The sequence below is a fragment of the Pinus tabuliformis genome, chromosome 3_1 (genome assembly GCF_031772625.1).
Source record: "Pinus tabuliformis cultivar Carrire ecotype Pingquan chromosome 3_1, CPIR1, whole genome shotgun sequence".
NCBI classification, from domain to species: domain Eukaryota; kingdom Viridiplantae; phylum Streptophyta; class Pinopsida; order Pinales; family Pinaceae; genus Pinus; species Pinus tabuliformis.
In genome coordinates, this window is record NC_142301.1 from 299083625 (window position 1) to 299103434 (window position 19810).

A 19810-nucleotide genomic window follows, 5' to 3' on the forward strand; every position below is an offset into this window, starting at 1 on the left:
CAGAAGGAAAAGAAGGAAATGATTCACATAACACACTTACAAATACATAGAGAAACACACCATCAACACATGAGTCCACAAGAATCCCAAAGAGGACTGCAAAACCCTGGTCTTCCTTAGCCAAAAATTGCAGAGATACGGTGAATAATACAATGATAGCTTCTCCCTCAAGAGTCCAACCATGAAAATGAGCAAGAAAGTACATAATATAGATGATCTAACCTCTTTCCCTGCCTCCATGGGTCGAGCTCACTATCCTAAGAGCTGTTTCAACCACTTCTAAACTAAGCACTATAAACTAGGCAGTCAAAACAACTTGCCTCTATAAGCTAGGAAACCAATTCATTCATTTAATTTTCACCCTTTTTATGAATGAATCTTCTAGAAGAGTTACATAAGAGTAAAAGTGTCATAAAATTACAATAATTACATCAAAGAGGATCATAATCCACCCCAAAAAGTCAAACAGAGTCAAAATGTGTTTTTCTGAGGTGTACAGTGAAATTTGGAAAAAACTGCCTGACGGGTCGCACGCCCCTACCTGACGGGTCGCGCGCCTTTGGGACCACATTTGGGGCACTTCCCGGTGTCCAAATTGAGCAAGAGTAGGCTTGTTGGAAAGTTCTGTGAGTCTACTTTCCAACCCAACTGGAATTTCTGAATTTGGTGGTCATTTGCCCCTCCAAAATTGCAATATCCCAAGACTGCTTTCTGCAACTCAAAAATGTGGAAGAAAGTCAATTTTTGCTTGTTTTTTGACTTCCTGGTGGCCCAAAACTTCATAAAATCTCAAGTCTGTTATAGACATTTTTGTGCCTCGCAGCATGGAGCATGAAATGTCAATAATTACAGGGATCCTCAGTCCCTAAACATGTTGTTCTTACCCCTAGAAGGACAAGGTCAGCAAACCACAGCACTTCCCATCAGTTCTCCACCTGAAAACACTCAAAAACAGGCTATTTTTGGATCATGTCAGCTGCCCCACTGAGCATCTGCGCTGGAATGCAACTGCTCCTCCTTGTACCTGCGCTAAAAGTCAAATCTAATGAAGGCTACCTGCGCTGGGCGAGATTGGCCAAGTGGCACAGTCATTCTACAAGGTGTCAATTGCCCAGGAAGCTTCCAAACTGACACTTGGTTCAAGGGATTCGCCCTGTGATGAGTAAGAGGTACTTGATCTCCATGTGTAAGCAAGGATCTCCAAGTGGACTCAAGAACTGAATTTTAACTGAAGAGGGAGAGGACACAAGGCAGCTTTATGTCAGTCTCAAGCTGACTCATCCTTTCTTCTTCTATCCTATATATAGAGCTCTTCTATGAGGTCTAAAGAGGCTGGAATTTTGTGCAAAGCAAGGAAGTGCTGTTGGTTTACAGTTAGAGTTATTGGGTGATTGCTTTTATAGAGGTGAAGAGGAGATTTCTTGCTGCTAGGGAGGTGCTGCTGGATTGGAGCCATTGATGGTTGTAACCTTCTCAGAAGCCTTTTACTTCTATCAATAAAGCTTTGAATGTTCTCCTATATACTTGTATTGCATTGATGTATTGTATTTACTTGTATATTTGATTCACTATAATCCATGCATCAGTTATGAGTACATGTTTCTTGTAGTTTTCCTTCTCTTGTTTGTGCAGGATCTTTGTGTAGCTGAGCCGGCAAAGGGAGCAAGGAGCTGGGAACAAGAGACAAAGAGAGAGGATAGGATCGACAAAAGCGAAGGATATCGGTTGGTCAATCTTTTCTTCCTTCTCTGTACTTTCATAAAGGAAAATATCAAAGCTTTACTTTCAGTTGTTGCTAAGGAACTATCGCCCTTAGAGTAGGGATAGGGTCATTCCGAGTCGGATACTTTTCCCCACAACAAACTGGCGACTCCGCTGGGGAGCCTAGTATCTTGTTGGTGTTTGTAGTATCTTTGCTATTCATTTCCTGAACCAAAGAGTACCAAATCGGAAAGCTTTTGACTATATCAAAAGCGAAGTAGAGGGGCTGCTACTCTTGCTCATTTTTCTGAGCAGATTCATGATTTGAAGAGCTGATCTACAAAAGACTCTTGTACTCTTTGTGATAGCTTTTCATCCTCTTGATCATCCCTTAGCTTGTACTTGACCTATAGCTTTTTATTTCAGCAAAAACAGTGAATTTTTGAGCTTTTTATGACCCGGAAATCCTTGTAAACGCAACTCTCGTGTCTTAGTGCAGGCTGTCCACAGGCAGTCTGCATTCCAGCGCAGGTACTCCCTTCGGGAACTGCGCTGAGATTCAATTTGACAGACCAGAGCCTGCGCTGATCCAGTTAGGCTATGTCCTCCTGAGGTTTCCCACTGTGTCTTAGCCCTGTTTTCACTGTTGTTTTGCTGCTGATTGCTTGTCATTGTACTTGCTGTAAACCAACTTTCCTTGACATTATTCCACCTCAGTTGTGTGATGAAACTGTGATTGTTCTTTCAGTATTTCTTGTTTCAGTTACAGTTTCCCATTGTGAAAAGCGAACCAGTATAGCTGTGGCCTCTTAGATCCTGAACTGTAAAAGTGTCTTTGTGATCTTAAGAGCTAATTTTATTAGTTTTCGTCTTGTGGTTTGAATCTATACATTTCCAGTGTCTAAACAAGTCGATCTTAAGGTGTCTTTTGATTTTGGACAAGCTTGTTTACTTTCGCTCGAAATTAGATTCAAAGTTATACAACAGTTTCCTTTTTGTCTTACATCAACATTAAGGATAACGAAAAGAAATATCTGAATTGTGCATTTTGCATTTGACTGTGTGCTTGACGATTTAGGAAAAATTGCATTTTAGTGTGTGTTCTATGATCTGTAAGAAAAGTTGATATCCTCTTTTCCCTCAGTAGATTAAGGTTTTCAAAGTTGAAAGATCGAAAAGTTTTGCTTCTCATCTTAGATTGCATGTAGGAAGTTGTATATATACATCTCGTGGTGATCCTTAAAGGCAAACTGCTAAGCAAGATCAACATTAAAATAAATCCAATTTACATAACAACGCTTTGTAACATAACGCAAACATCTAGAGGTCTAGGTAGAGACGTGTTCCGGCGTCGTTAAACATAGTGACTGTTAATCTCTACGAAGGTGGGTGATTCCTCCTGAGAGTCGGTGGCACTAATACGGACTTGTGCTCCCGCGTACCGTCGCCTATATTGGGAGACCCCTATAGGCATTTATCCTTTATCCATAGGAAGCCGTGTCGACCGCCCTACTGATTGCGATGCAGTGAACACAGCATTCACGAAGATCGACCACCCGTACCGTAAAACGTATTCTGTGGTTTCGCGAAAGGTTTGGCACACCCTCTGCCTAGATCTCCAGAGTAGTTTCTTTTGGCCTTTTTCAAACTCTATAACTGAAAAAGTCCAACCGAGCATTTGTCACTTCGGGCTCGTTAATACATCGAAGGTGACTAGAGTCATCTTTAGCTTTTTATCGACTCTTAAAACATGAAAAAGCAAGTTTGTGTCTAAAAGCGTCGTTAATAAAATTTATTTTAAGCGGAACAAAATCACCTGTTATTCCCACGTTGATCTTTCAGTTGAAAAGTATGGAGCCCACCAACCAAGGAGGCAACCTTGGCGGAAGTCCAAATCCCTTCTCCTCTTGGGGAGATGTTGGTGCGCCTCATATGGCAACATTGTCACTTCCAGGATTGACAATCGGCCTCCCTGTATGGCTCTTTTCAACTAATGTAGTCCAGATCGCCACTAATCCTGAGCAATCGAATCAACAGTCAGACCAGTCTAGAACTACCCACTAGCCTTCCACTTCTTACAATACTTCCTCTGATCCTTCATCTTCGCAAGGTGGAGCTGGCAAAAGTCAACCTCCCAAGGAGAAGAAGGAAAAGAAGAAGAGAGAAAAGAAGAATAAGGAGCCTAAGGCGACTGGGGGCAAGCAAAAGACATCTGACGAAAACCCACCCACTGCACAGACCGGGCCTAAATCGCCATGTGTCATATGTAGAGGAGACCATTTCCACAGAGATTGTCCCTGTATTCCCCGGATACTAAGGGACTGGTCCCCTCGTCTGCACAATTCGGGGGCATCAACCTCTGACCATCAGGTTGATTGTTTTCCGTCAACCAGTGAAAGTGAAGGATCAAGACAAAAAGGGGGAGTGAGATTCCCCTGTAAGTTGTGTGAAGGCAGTCATGCCATCCACCGTTGTCCCTTCTTAGACGAAGCGAAAAGAGTTTTGGAAGATCGTCCGGTTTCACCGGTAAAACTTCCTCCTGGATACAAAAAACTCGTGCCAAGTCCTTCGTTGGTTGAATATACAGCTGGCCCACTCAAGTGGTCGGCTGAAGCGTCAGTCACTGAAAATGAACCTACTAAATCCAGATCGGACGAAAGTCCAAAGGTCGATACGGCAATTGACCCAGTTCTTCCTTCAGAGGTTTCATCGTCCAATGACTCTGTCATTGAAGACCCATCTTCAAATGACACCGTCGCCGAAGAGTCATCTTCATGCGACACCCTCACTGAAGAGAATAAGGATGACACCATCCAGGTTCTTTTCATCAGCACCGACTCTGATGAGCGTCAGGGCAATGCGCCCATTCCTTTATCGCAGGAAGGAACATCATCAGGGTCATATCCGGCCGTATATTCGGTCCCACCACCAAGCAACCTGGTTGTATCCTTTGATTGGAATCAACTAGGCAGACCCCGGTTACCAGCCAGTGTACCATTCAGAATCATTGTCCAGATCTATAGAATGATCATGGCTGGTACTATCATTGATGAAGGGGCGTCTGTGAGTATCCTTTCCTCTGTTGCTTGGAAAGCACTGGGTTCCCCAGCGCTTTTACCTGAGTTAAGAAATCTCTCAGGTTTTGATAAAGGAACCAGTCGACCATTAGGAATCCTCCCCAATGTGCCTGTTACATTGAAAGGGAAGACCGTTAATTTGAACGTGATGGTCGTCCAAGGACCCTTGGATTATAACCTACTCCTTGGACGTGACTATATTTATTGCATGGGAGCGATAGTCTCCTCACTCTTTAGAGTAATGTGTTTTCCACACGAAGGAAGGATGGTCAAGCTCGTAGACCAACTTTCATTTCCGGGATCTCGCATCGCAAATAGTCAAATACCATTCCTAAATGGTCTGTTCACACAAGATTCGCCTCCGCCCCCAGTCCTCCTTCCCGATGAGTGCGAGTGATTCGGAAAGAAAGACTGGAACCCAGGGGGCATGCACCCTGGTCTGCTTCGGGCAGAAGAAACCCTGGGTATAAGGTAAAATTTCAGCAGAAGAATATGACTAGTCCGTACCCCGTCCGTGGATGGAAGAGTGGTTGTTCTGGAATAGTATTCTTTTGTTAAAGTTATGTGTTTGGCTAAAGAGTCATTCACCTTTGTCTAAAGAGGTGGGCACTGCCCAAGTAGGAATTCCCTTATTGCAACAAGTAGTAACCATCTTTGGGGAAAAGCAAGCCTCACCCATTAAAACAAATGTTTTGAAGGATAAGTAGGGGTAGCCTCCAAAGAAAGAGATTCTATTGTTGTGACAGAGGGTAACCATCTTTGAGTAACCCAATGATAGACATCGCCGAAGAAAGAGATTGATTTGCGGCAGCAAATAGAACCCTCTTCGGATAATAAGAAAGAGACAAGCCTCCCTCAATAATACCAATGTTTTGTCTTTGAGTAGTGTTCTTCTCTTGTCACAAATAGCTGTTCGTTAAAAGTTGGGCCGACGGGAAGACTGAGTACCGCGTAAGACCCCTTAAAATAACGAGAAGACTAGTATCGTTAACATTAGATTGGCAAGATGACGAGTAGCTGTGAACACCCAAAGAAAAGCAGAGGTGGGGGAGAGGAGGGGCAGCCTCGAAATCCTACCCTATACCTGGGGGCATGCAAACTTTTGGAATGTGAGCGAGGGACGACTATTTATTTTTTAAATTTTTAGGTCCTCCCTTTAAACCTGTAGGTCTAACCCTTTAAACTCGTAGGATTAGCCGATTCCGACCTTGCATGAAGAAAGTCTGTGGGGCAAAGGTAAAACTTGCCAAAGTTGGAGCATAGCTTCGTGAGATAAAGCTCCTTAAAAAATAGCTATCTCACAGGAGGCGTTCTTATTCTATGACTGGTATATCGAGCAGTTTTAGCACATAGTTCATGCTCGTTAAAAAATAAACGCAAGATCCGAGCAGTTTTAGCACATAGTTCATGCTCGTTAAAAAATAAACATAAGTTTATGAGCAGGCTTTCCTTTAGAGTTCAAGCTCATTCAGAAAAAATGAACCGGTAAATAACCTTTTGAGATCGTAAATTCATCAGCCATAAAAGCCTTGGTCGTGTTTGTGCACCGTCACCTCCACTTTTCATTTGGCCGATCATTCACCTCCATTTGTGTGTTTACCTCTTTTGAGAAACAGCTGCGAAGAGTGATTTCACCTAGCCATCCTTGTGACACTGCCGTGATTGGAAAATTCCAACCTGTACCTGGAATCTGCTGCTATCCCTGTTTATCACTCGTTCCTCAAAAGACGAGTCTTCTTTGAGCTCTTTTCACTGACTCGTAAAATATGAAAAGTTTGCCGAGTTTTGGCCTTCCAGCTCGTTAAACGACCGGAACGCTATCCCTCCTCTAGATTTTAATCTTTTTGGACCTGAGGGATTATTGCACAAAAAGATCGAGCGCTTGTTTTGTTCGGCTCGTTAAAGCAATCGAAAATTCATCCCTTCTGTATTGTTTTATACTTTTTCAGACTTAAGGGATTAAATGACGAAAAAGGAATTATGGAGTTAACTTTCTGTACCTTTTCAGACTCTTTAAAAATGAAAAAGACCGAGTTTTCCTTGTCGTTAGACTCGTTAAAATGATTAAATAGCGACAAACTTGTCTTTAGACGAGAACGAGTTTCCCTATCGCTAAGCTCGTTAAATCATAGCGATGGGCTTGCCCGAAGGGCAGGTTATAGAACAAGCATATGTTATCCTCCTCAAGCTTGACAAAAATAAAGAGGTACTGGTCAGAAATGACTGGGGAAAAATTGGGAGAACATCGAAGCTTAATGGTAGCAAGTCGCTCTTGAACATGACACTTTTCTTCCGTACCACATCGAGTTGGGTTGTTTCATTCACCGGTCTCATCACCATGGTCTTCGCCAAACCATCCACATTTTGGGGTAATGCTACCGATCCATCACATCAGTGTCGTTATATGTTCAAGAGAGGTCATTCTGAAAGTGTCAACCGTGTCCCATCCACTGCCATACATTATCCTTCATCCATTCATGATCGCCACCCTGAATCATATATCACAGTTTGTTTTCATCTCCACTAAAATCATTAGCTCCGTTCCGTGTCATTGATGTGGGATTCATTAAGGCCCTCCTTTGACGGATCGCTTCTTGTCGACTTCAGCTCATTATCCAAGAAGTTGATCTAGGAACAACCCCATCAGTACTTTGAAGCTTGCATGCCTCAATAGCAAGTTTCTCACTTCCGGCGACAGGTATACATCAATGACCTTCGACCAGAAGATTTTGCGTGGCGTTCGACGCCAAGTCCTTTATTCACGCCACGTGAATTGTACTGCAGTACCTTGAGGGTCATTATCATTATCGGTGATTCCTCTCGCGTTTGTTAACGGTTTTCATCATTGACCGGTAATCAAGCGATGTCTTTCCATGTTTGACTTCAGCGAAATTCTCACATGGATCGACTTGTACTTAGAGTGAAGATCGAACGAGTTTGAAGACCCCGGATCTAGTTTCATCCATCCGGGCTGCGATACATATTCAGGAAATATAAAAGCATTTGTCATGTACATCATTGCAGCAGATGATCATCCTACTCAAAGGATGATAATTTCAGCAGAGAATTATCAGTCTACCATCAGACGATCGTCTGTTCTATGTACCAAAATTTATTTATAAAGCTGAGCATGGGAATGCCCACCTCAGCTAGATCATGAAAACAAAATGAAAAATAATGTATTGTATTGTATTGTATTACAGGGCGCCTCCTCAGCACTGGAATGAACTTCGGACCCTCTAGATAAAGCATTTCACCCGATAAACAGCCTCATACTTTAGGGGGCAACTGTTATAGACATTTTTGTGCCTCGCAGCATGGAGCATGAAATGTCAATAATTACAGGGATCCTCAGTCCCTAAACATGTTGTTCTTACCCCTAGAAGGACAAGGTCAGCAAACCACAGCACTTCCCATCAGTTCTCCACCTGAAAACACTCAAAAACAGGCTATTTTTGGATCATGTCAGCTGCCCCACTGAGCATCTGCGCTGGAATGCAACTGCTCCTCCTTGTACCTGCGCTAAAAGTCAAATCTAATGAAGGCTAGCTGCGCTGGGCGAGATTGGCCAAGTGGCACAGTCATTCTGCAAGGTGTCAATTGCCCAGGAAGCTTCCAAACTGACACTTGGTTCAAGGGATTCGCCCTGTGATGAGTAAGAGGTACTTGATCTCCATGTGTAGGCAAGGATCTCCAAGTGGACTCAAGAACTGAAGTTTAACTGAAGAGGGAGAGGACACAAGGAAGCTTTATGTCAGTCTCAAGCTGACTCATCCTTTCTTCTTCTATCCTATATATAGAGCTCTTCTATGAGGTCTAAAGAGGCTGGAATTTTGTGCAAAGCAAGGAAGTGCTGTTGGTTTACAGTTAGAGTTATTGGGTGATTGCTTTTATAGAGGTGAAGAGGAGATTTCTTGCTGCTGGGGAGGTGCTGCTGGATTGGAGCCATTGATGGTTGTAACCTTCTCAGAACCATTTTACTTCTATCAATAAAGCTTTGAATGTTCTCCTATATACTTGTATTGCATTGATGTATTGTATTTACTTGTATATTTGATTCACTCTAATCCATGCATCAGTTATGAGTACATGTTTCTTGTAGTTTTCCTTCTCTTGTTTGTGCAGGATCTTTGTGTAGCTGGGCCGGTAAAGGGAGCAAGGAGCTGGGAACAAGAGACAAAGAGAGAGGAGAGGATCGACAAAAGCGAAGGATATCGGTTGGTCAATCTTTTCTTCCTTCTTTGTACTTTCATAAAGGAAAATATCAAAGCTTTACTTTCAGTTGTTGCTAAGGAACTATCGCCCTTAGAGTAGGGATAGGGTCATTCCGAGTCGGATACTTTTCCCCACAACAAAGTCCATTGATGAGCATATGTAACGTCTCATGACAAATCTGGAAATTCTGAGTTTTTGCAAAATGGAGTTGCCATGATGTAGGGTCGCGCGGGGGGTGAGACCCGTTAATGAGCAAAAACCTGTAAATTGCCTGAAAAATCAAAATTGACCCAAAATTTTCAAAATTTCTTGGGATTTGTGCTGTGGCTGGGCTATTTAGTTCCTTGGTCCTTCAGTGAGGCCTCAGCCAAGATATGGAGGGGATCAGGCCTCTTTCTCCCTTTTTGTGCCTTGGCCAACCGCCTTTGGAACATTTTCATCTTTGCCTTGCACACATGCATTCTTGCCCAGTAATGTTTCTTCATGTTCCTCAGCAATTTCTTCTCTTGGTTGGCCTTAGCCAACAGCCTCTCCAAGTGTGCATTTACCTGGATGAGCATGGACTCTCGCTCAGCGGGCAATAGATCACCGGGTCTTCTCCGGTTCAAATGGCGGTCACTACGAATCCTCCATAGCTCATCAAGTGCCTGCTCATCCTCCAACTGTCTGTTGCGCTGCTTGAGGTATGTGATGGTCCATTGTGCCCCTTCTAGTCTCTTCTGTAATACCTCATTTTCAGCTCTAAGGTGCCGAATGATCTACTTTGCCTCTTGGCTCGGAGAACTGGCCTCAAGATCAATGAGCTCTATATCTGGAACTCCTGATGGCCTCTCATCAATCTTGGGCTGTTTTCCCCTTCCTCGTACCTATGCTACTGAAGAAAGCAAGGCCCCTTCCACTTGATGTGGAGATAACACTCGCTGAGCCGATGAAGAAGGCGAGACCCCTTCCACATGCTGTGGAGAAAGTACTCGCCGAGCTGCTGCAAATAAGGCCCTCTGGCCTCTCTGATAAGTAACCAAAGGTGAGGAGCTGACATGTCTAGTGACAAGGATGTCATGCTGCTGTGATGGTCCTCCCTCCTCATGAATAACCTCAGGATGTGGTGGTGATGGTGCTGTGAAAAACTCACGAGAGATGAACGCCTCCCATGAGATGCCCTGCTGAGCCAACTGATGTAATACCACTAGCTGAATCAAACCATAATGGTAAAGGCTCCTGTACTTCTATGCCGGGCTCTTCCTCTGCATCATGGACACCATCTTCTCAATGTTCTAATAGAAGAAAACAGGGATGTTCATCATCCTCACTCGGGTGAAGTGCATCAAGAGGCGAATATGGTATGAATATACCCGTGAAAATCTGCCCTCACAGGTAAAATAGTGCATGATGAGCCTCATCATGGGAGCATACTCGCTCCTGAGAAATCTGAAGGGAAACACTGTTGTTAAGTGTCTCATGAGTGCTGGTCTAACAAAAGGCTCAAAATGAACACTGTCCAACACCTTGCGCTTATTCCATACCTCTCCAACATTAGGTATCCCTGTGGCCTGTGCAATCACCTCAGGTGTCAATGTGAAGTCCACCCCGGCAAGGTTGACATGTCCATCATGCAAGTGTAAAACAAATAGGCGAGCCAACTATCTGTGGTGCTGAATCCGAGAGATCCTCTCACAAAACTCATAGCAGGACATGTACTGGAAGCATGAGACTGCCATAGGACAAGCTTGTAAATCTGTCAAAGAAGTGGGCTCCTCTCGCCTATGATGACCACCCTTTCCACCCTTATGAGGTCTCCTCTGTATCTCAATCTCTGAAGCTGATGCCTGGTCATCACTCTGCTCATAGGTTTCGGTTTCTGACATTGTTTAAGCAGAGTGGCCAAAATGTACTGCTGTTTCTGCTTTGTAAAATGCTGATTTGTATGCTCTTTCAAGGGGGACAAGGAGCATGAAGGGAATGTTAGGGGAGGGACAATTTTTAAAAGGAAAATGGGAATACATGTATACAACAGGGAATTTAGGGAAAAACACTGCAAACATCACTGCATATGCATCATTAAATACATGTGTTTACATGGGTATTATGAGGGGTAGGGTTAGGGCTTGATTTTTATTTTTTAGGGAAAAGGGGTAGGGTTTATTTTCTTTACAAATTTAAAAGGGAAATTTACATGGAAATACAAGGAAAATGAAATGGGAATGAGGAAAAATGATTGCAAGGAAAAAACCATTGAAACAGCATAAAATCCTAGCAAATTTTTACAAATTTAATATACAGCCATATGGAGCTTTTTCTCTTACACAATTTGATCTTTAAAAACACATTCATGATGTCTTTCAAACATAACAAGCAACCAATTTTGAGTTTGGAGGGCCTACCTTAAGCAAATCGGCGATTTGATAGCTCCTTGGGTGAATTTGCAGGTGATTTCAAAGGGAGGGTGTTGACTGGTCGCGCGCCTCACCCAACGGGTCGCACGCCTCTGACAGGTCGCGCCCATTGAAAAAATGAACTGTGGGAACGCGCTGGAAGAGTCGCGCACCTCTGGCGGGTCGCACGCCTGGCCTGACGGGTCGCGCGCCTGTCAAACTCCCGAATTCGCTCAACTTTCACTCAATCACTCACCCAAACTCTCTTGCAAGTGACTTGAATGCATAATGAGGGTAAATGGAGGGAGATTGGGCCTTTATAGCTTTCATTTGAATAAATTTCATGCCCAAACCCACTTTATAATGTTTTGCTTGGACACTTTATAAAATTGACCTTTTTGGTTTCCTTTGTCCTGAAATTGACTCATTTACTGCTTTTGCTCGATTCTTTTTGCAGGGATATCATCTGAGGGATCTTGGCAAGGGAGCCAGGGTTACATGCTGTCCTTTGAAAACTTTTTAATTTTTACATTTTTTGCAAAATCATTTAAAAATGACCTTGGCTTTAAAAACAAATTTTTTAAATCCAAGGTGAAGATTAACTGTACAAAAGAGAAATTTGCGAAGAAACACCATTAAAACCATCCCTTTGGCTTGTTGAGCACTTACTGACCTTCAGAGACATGACCTTGTAAACCATTTTGACCAAAACCCTAGACCTAGGAATTTGACCTCAAGACAAGACAAGATAAGCTTGAAAGTGACTAAGGACTGAAATGACCTGATCCAGCAATGCTAAGAGGGGGACAAAGACACCAGCTCCTCCATCAGGGTTATGGCATGCCTAATGTGATGCAAAAATTGACACTGATGAGACACCTATTTATGCAAATGCAAAGAGCTTTGATCGCTGATGGAGGGCGACAAGACCGACTCTAACATTGGCTCCAATGGGGATGGTAGCTCCTTGGAGGTACCAAGAATTTTAGACCTCTGGGAGAGCAGACCAGTGCTTTATCATCATTGGGCAATGGAGTCATTATTTACACATGTGACCCAAAGTTGGACAACTTTATTAACTTTGACAATTGACTGAAACCTGACTCAAGCCAACACAATTATGAAACCTACATGACTAAAAACTGACTCACAAATGACTCATGACTGACTTAACTAAAACAAGAACTTACAAAGCTTATTGAAGGGCAGCAGTCCATCAAGATTTGAAATCATGATGACAACCACCTGTGTTTCTTACAAGACAATATACCATCAAACTATATCAAAATGCCAATGCAACCAATCAAGCAGATGCCTTCTTGACTGATTCTCCCAATCAAATCTCATGATCAACAATAGATACTGGTAACCGGGCATCCAAAAACATAGCTGACCATGATCTCCTTCATCACTGAACACAACAATAATCACTTTCACTGCTGACTGTAACAAATCTACCATTGGATCCTGGAAAACATGAAGACTTGACATTGCCACCTCCTGCTGAAAGAACAAGGTGTCTTTTGCTTCAAAATCAGATTTGCCTTCATCATGTGCTTCAGTAAAAGTATGCTCATGGGCTTCAAAAAACTCCGAACAAATGGATGAGCAGATCTCTTCTTGGAAAAACATTTCAGCACATGAAACATATGAAGAATCTGAAAGGTAATCCTGTATGCTATGATCTTCGGTAGTCAGACAATATGGTAGGTGATCTTCATATGATATGACAGCCGGATTATCATCTTTGTGAAGAAAAACATTATCTGTTTGCTGATCTACAAGACAATCATCTTCTTCAACAGAGGAAGGAGTTTCCCCAACACTTTCCTGACTATGTGTGCATTGCAAATCTGCTGTAGCTTGGGCTGTAACAAGACCTTTCAAGAGCTGATCTATCTCCTCTTCAGACAAAGGAGACAATGCCTTTTGTTCTCTTCTGCTTAAACAGTAATTATCTTCATATGATAGGGCACTCAAACTATCATTTATTACTGAGTTATTGAAAGGAGATTCATCACTTACTTGCACAAATATCTCACCTTGCTGTTCATGAACATCTGAATCCAAAACTCTGTCTATGATCTCAACAGCAGAGCTCTCTTTGATGGGCTTTAGCACAAGATATGCTTGGTCATCATAATTTGAATCTAGTTCTGAAGTAGCTGACTGAGCATTATCACAATCTGCAATCAGCACTGGACTTACTTGCATGCTGTTGTCTTCTGTGGGCAGATCTGAAATGTCATTCTCCCTTTCATCATTTTCAGCCATATGACCATCTTCAGCCTACTGATCTTGATTCTGCTGCAAAATATCCTGATCATCTTGATGGGAATTCTCTAAGTTTTCTTTATGCTACTGAAATGGATTCTCATACAGAGCCTCCATAATCTCAATGTCTATAAAATTATCATCTTAATAATATTTCTCAAGGCTTTCAATAAAAGTAGAAGCATACTTGCAACAGTCTTGAACTAAATTTAATGATGGATAAGAGTCCTTATATCTTTCAATGAACATAGCATGAAAATCCTTTAAACAGTAAATACAAGCAGGCGGCAGCTTTCATACCATGATTGAGCTGCACCTTCCAAAGTGGCCAGGAATATCTTCATCAAGCAATCTTCAGGAAAATCCACCTTCAACTTGCGAATATGCATATGAAATCTAACTAGATGTAAAGCAACATCCTTCTTACCATCATCATTAAATATAGGCAAATTCCTTGACCAATCTACCTTTGGAATTTTATTCGGAAAACCTGGAATGTGATCTCGGCTCAGGGGAGCATATCTTCTTGCAATCCGATCCATCTTGAAAAGCTCAAAGCTACTGATCTCTCTGCAGTGAAGTCACCATGAAGCATTGATCTCTGGAGTTTTCAGTGAAGGAGTCGCTAGTGAATGATTTCAGCCTTGTCAGTGTCTGATCGTTGTTCACCATCAACAATCAGATCTGAACTTGATACATGTACTGGGGTAAAATGCAAATGAAGTGTTGTATTCACAAGCTCACGGAGATTGACTGAAGCAGCGTTTATCTACTTCCGCTTATGCAAAGCAAAAGCGTTTCGAAGGCTACCTGGCATAACTTCAGGCTCCGTCTAAGACTTATGAAACACACACATCAATCCACAAACAAGTTTGTTCTCCCCAGTATGGTCACCAGTATGTTAGCGCTTGAAATTTCACCTCAGGCTGAGAAAGGTAAACCTCAAGGCAACATCAAACCATTTAGCCTCGTAGCTAGCCCTACGGGGCAGGAGAAGGCTCTCTCCGGTCTATCTCGGTAAGATCTTCAATAAATGAGATGACCAATAGGGTAACACTGATTTTAGGCTAGTAAACTGATCATAAGGATTGATTTGGGGTTTTTTGGGTTTTTGGTGGCAAATTGAGGATAGGGCAATTTTGGGTGCGGGGATTGGACACAGTTTCTGCAGGGGGTTCTTTGGGGTGAGGTAGGAGACAGTATTGATGCCTTTGATTGAGGTGGATGATCAGGAATGACAGGTGAGGAGCTAAAGAGAGCAAACAATAACTTTGAATTCTCTTTAGACAGTAGAAAACATTGAAATTAAATAAACTTAAAAGCAGAGCATGGCAGGCATGAATTCTTACTTTAACACTTCATTTGTTTAATGTGCAGAAGGAAAAGAAGGAAATGATTCACATAACACACTTACAAATACATAGAGAAACACACCATCAACACATGAGTCCACAAGAATCCCAAAGAGGACTGCAAAACTCTGGTCTTCCTTAGCCAAAAATTGCAGAGATACAATGAATAATACAATGATAGCTTCTCCCTCAAGAGTCCAACCATGAAAATGAGCAAGAAAGTACATAATATAGATGATCTAACCTCTTTCCCTGCCTCCATGGGTCGAGCTTACTATCCTAGGAGCTGTTTCAACCACTTCTAAACTAAGCACTATAAACTAGGCAGTCAAAACAACTTGCCTCTATAAGCTAGGAAACCAATTCATTCATTTAATTTTCACCCTTTTTATGAATGAATCTTCTAGAAGAGTTACATAAGAGTAAAAGTGTCATAAAAGTACAATAATTACATCAAAGAGGATCATAATCCACCCCAAAAAGTCAAACAGAGTCAAACTGCATTTTTCTGAGCTGTACAGTGAAATTTGGAAAAAACTGCCTGACGGGTCGCGCGCCCCTGCCTGACGGGTCGCGCGCCTTTGGGACCACATTTGGGGCACTTCTCGGTGTCCAGATTGAACAAGAGTAGGCTTGTTGGAAATTTCTGTGAGTCTACTTTCCAACCCAACTGGAGTTTCTGAATTTGGTGGTCATTTTCCCCTCCAAAATTGCAATCTCCCAAGACTGCTTTCTGCAACTCAAAAATGTGGCAGAAAGTCAATTTTTGCTTGTTTTTTGACTTTCTGGTGGCCCAAAACTTCATAAAGTCTCAAGTCCATTGATGAGCATATGTAACGTCTCATGACAAATCTAGAAATGCTGAGTTTTTGCAAAATGGAGTTGCCACGATGTAGGGTTGCGCGGGGGGTGAGACCCGTTAATGAGCAAAAACCTGTAAATTGCCTAAAAAATCAAAATTGACCCAAAATTTTCAAAATTTCTTGGGATTTGTGTTGTGGCTGGGCTATTTAGTCCCTTGGTCCTTTAGTGAGGCCTCAGCCAAGATATGGAGGGGATCGGGCCTCTTTCTCCCTTTTTGTGCCTTGGCCAACCGCCTTTGGAACATTTTCATCTTTTCCTTGCACACATGCATTCTTGCCCAGTAATGGTTCTTCATGTTCCTCAACAATTTCTTCTCTTGGTTGGCCTTAGCCAACAGACTCTCCAAGTGTGCATTTACCTGGATGAGCATGGACTCTCTCTCAGAGGGCACTAGATCACCGGGTCTTCTCCGGTTCAAATGGCGGTCACTACGAATCCTCCACAGCTCATCAAGTGCCTGCTCATCCTCCAACTGTTTGTTGCGCTGCTCGAGGTATGTGATGGTCCATTGTGCCCCTTCTAGTCTCTTCTGTAATACCTCATTTTCAGCTCTAAGGTGCCGAATGATCTCCTTTACCTCTTGGCTCGGAGAACTGGCCTCAAGATCAACGAGCTCTATATCTGGAACTCCTGATGGCCTCTCATCAATCTTGGGCTTTTTGCCCCTTCCTGGTACCTATGCTACTGAAGAAAGCGAGGCCCCTTCCACCTGATGTGGAGATAACACTCGCTGAGCCGATGAAGAAGGCGAGACCCTTTCCACATGCTGTGGAGAAAGTACTCGCCAAGCTGCTGCAAATAAGGCCCTCTGGCCTCTCTGATAAGTAACCAAAGGTGAGGAGCTGACATGTCTAGTGACAAGGATGTCATGCTGCTGTGATGGTCCTCCCTCCTCATGAATAACCTCAGGATGTGGCGGTGATGGTGCTGTGAAAAACTCACGAGAGATGAACTCCTCCCATGAGATGCCCTGCTGAGCCAACTAATGTAATACCACTAGCTGAATCAAACCATAATGGTAAAGGCTCCTGTACTGTTGTGCCGAGCTCTTCCTCTGCATCATGGATACCATCTTCTCAATGTTCTGATAGAAGAAAACAGGGATGTTCATCATCCTCACTCGGGTGAAGTGCATCAAGAGGCGAATATGGTATGAATATACCCGTGAAAATCTGCCCTCACAGGTAAAATAGTGAATGATGAGCCTCATCATGGGAGCATACTCGCTCCTGAGAAATCTGAAGGGAAACACTCCTGTTAAGTGTCTCATGAGTGCTGGTCTAACAAAAGGCTCAAAATGAACACTGTCCAGCACCTTGCGCTTATTCCATACCTCTCCAACATTAGGTATCCCTGTGGCCTGTGCAATCACCTCAGGTGTCAATGTGAAGTCCACCCCGGCAAGGTTGACATGTCCATCATGCAAGTGTAAAACAAATAGGTGAGCCAACTCTCTGTGGTGCTGAATCCGAGAGATCCTCTCACAAAACTCATAGCAGGACATGTACTGGAAGCATGAGACTGCCATAGGACAAGCTTGTAAATCTATCAAAGAAGTGGGCTCCTCTCGCCTATGATGACCACCCTTTCCACCCTTATGAGGTCTCCTTTGTATCTCAATCTTTGAAGCTGATGCCTGGTCATCACTCTGCTCATAGGTTTCGGTTTCTAACATTGTTTAAGCAGAGTGGCCAAAATGTACTGCTGTTTCTGCTTTGTAAAATGCTGATTTTTATGTTGTTTCAAGGGGGACAAGGAGCATGAAGGGAATGTTAGGGGAGGGACAATTTTTAAAAGGAAAATGGGAATACATGTATACAACAGGGAATTTAGGGAAAAACACTGCAAACATCACTGCATATGCATCATTAAATACATGTGTTTACATGGGTATTATGAAGGGTAGGGTTAGGGCTTGATTTTTATTTTTTAGGGAAAAGGGGTAGGCTTTATTTTCTTTACAAATTTAAAAGGGAAATTTACATGGAAATACAAGGAAAATGAAATGGGAATGAGGAAAAATGATTACAAGGAAAAAACCATTGAAACAACATAAAACCCTAGCAAATTTTTACAAATTTAATATACAGCCATATGGAGCTTTTTCTCTTGCACAATTTGATCTTTAAAAACACATTCATGATGTCTTTCAAACATAACAAGCAACCAATTTTGAGTTTGGAGGGCCTACCTTAAGCAAATCGGCGATTTGATAGCTCCTTGGGTGAATTTGCAGGTGATTTCAAAGGGAGGGCACTGACGGGTCACGCGCCACACCCAATGGGTTGCGCGCCTCTGACGGGTCACGCGCCACACCCAATGGGTTGCGCGCCTCTGACGGGTCGTGCCCGTTGAAAAAATGAACTGTGGGAACGCGCTGGATGGGTCGCGCCTCTGACGGGTCGCGCGCCTGTCAAACTCCCGAATTCGCTCAACTTTCACTCAATCACTCGCCCAAACTCTCTTGCAAGTGACTTGAATGCATAATGAGGGTAAATGGAGGGAGATTGGGCCTTTATAGCTTTCATTTGAATAAATTTCATGCCCAAACCCACTTTATAATGTTTTGCTTTGACACTTTATAAAATTGATCTTTTTGGTTTCCTTTGTCCTGAAATTGACTCATTTACTGCTTTTGCTCGATTCTTTTTGCAGGGATATCATCTGAGGGATCTTGGCAATGGAGCCAGGGTTACATGCTGTCCTTTGAAAACTTTTGAATTTTTACATTTTTTGCAAAATCATTTAAAAATGACCTTGGCTTTAAAAACAGAGTTTTTAAATCCCAGGTGAAGATTAACTGTACGAAAGAGAAATTTGCGAAGAAACACCATTAAAACCATCCCTTTGGCTTGCTGAGTACTTACTGACCTTCAGAGACATGACCTTGTAAACCATTTTGACCAAAACCCTAGACCTAGGAATTTGACCTCAAGACAAGACAAGATAAGCTTGAAAGTGACTAAGGACTGAAATGACCTGATCCAGCAATGCCAAGAGGGGGACAAAGACACCAGCTCCTCCATCAGGGTTATGGCATGCCTAATGGGATGCAAAAATTGACACTGATGAGACACCTATTTATGCAAATGCAAAGAGCTTTGATCGCTGATGGAGGGCGACAAGACCGACTCTAACACTCAATATTATAAATCTATATATTATTTCATTTAACTTGCTTTTAAAAACATTTGAAAAGATTTGTTTCAGTGATTACGAATCATTATGAATCCAAAAATATCATTATTCTCTTATATAATTATATTATTCTATTTCTTTCAAAAAAAATGTTTAAACCATTCTCAATATATTATAAATCTATATATTATTTCATTTTCATGCTTCGTAATAGAAAAACACAGAGTTAATCGAAATCGTGGCCTTTTCTATAAACATCATTGTTTGTTGCCAATTTAAATCCCAGCCATTGGATCATCGATATGGGATCGGCGAAGTTTATTTACATGGTTTTGGTCCTGCAGGTGAAAATCCAAGTTACACTAACAATTAGCGCAAACACTTAGTAGATCCAAAATCCGGATTTGAAATGTTATTCACAGAACTTTTGTAAATTGTCGGGTCTGTGAACCATAACCTATCGCATCGCAAGTTTGTTTAAGAGGAAGGCAGACCCCAAGTCTTCATGAGTTGTGATTAGCCACTACTGACATATCACATCGAAACATTTGGGCAGGGACAATAAGGCCTTAAGCCGAAGGGAAGCAGCGATTGCCGATAAGTGATCAATGCAATAAATCGCATCGGGACTTTAACAAAGGGAAGCTCTAGATCAAGAACCTTGCGACTTGAGACTTGCGATGACGTGATTTAATATGGATTGTCGGTTCAGTTAGATCGTGATCTCTGGTGAATCGCGAGCATTTCTATTTATAAAGCACAAATACATTGTTTTGGCCTTCTTCCAAAGGCATTCCAGTTCTAAAAGCAAAAGGCA